This window comes from Corvus brachyrhynchos, unplaced genomic scaffold, assembly GCF_000691975.1.
Source record: "Corvus brachyrhynchos isolate BGI_N302 unplaced genomic scaffold, ASM69197v1 scaffold28, whole genome shotgun sequence".
NCBI lineage: Eukaryota > Metazoa > Chordata > Aves > Passeriformes > Corvidae > Corvus > Corvus brachyrhynchos.
In genome coordinates this window covers 2,766,450-2,766,732 of record NW_008246058.1, presented here as the reverse complement: position 1 = coordinate 2,766,732, position 283 = coordinate 2,766,450, and the positions used below count along the sequence as shown (strand labels likewise).

Below are 283 nucleotides of genomic sequence, written 5' to 3'. Positions count from 1 at the left end.
AACCCTTGTGGCCCCACTTGAACAATTTCTGGTGTAACACAAATGTCAGCTGGTGAATGTACAACATCTTTTAACACAAACAATATACAGTCTCTCAGATTCTTGCAACTCATGACAATTTTCTGGGGTGTCACCGAGTCCATTTGAGTTGCAGTGGTCATGGTAACCATTTTCCTGGTGGCAGTTTCATGATTTGTTCCCCCACGTGTCCCTGCCACTCCACGCAGTCCTGTCAGTTTTTTGGCTGCATCCCATCGGCAGCAGGCGGAGGCATTTTGCCCTG

At 47.7% G+C, this 283-nt stretch overlaps 1 pseudogene; it reads right to left on the bottom strand.

Annotated features, from left to right (window-relative positions):
* Positions 1 to 283, bottom strand: part of LOC108449571 — a 3,896-nt pseudogene that overhangs the window by 1,480 nt on the left and 2,133 nt on the right.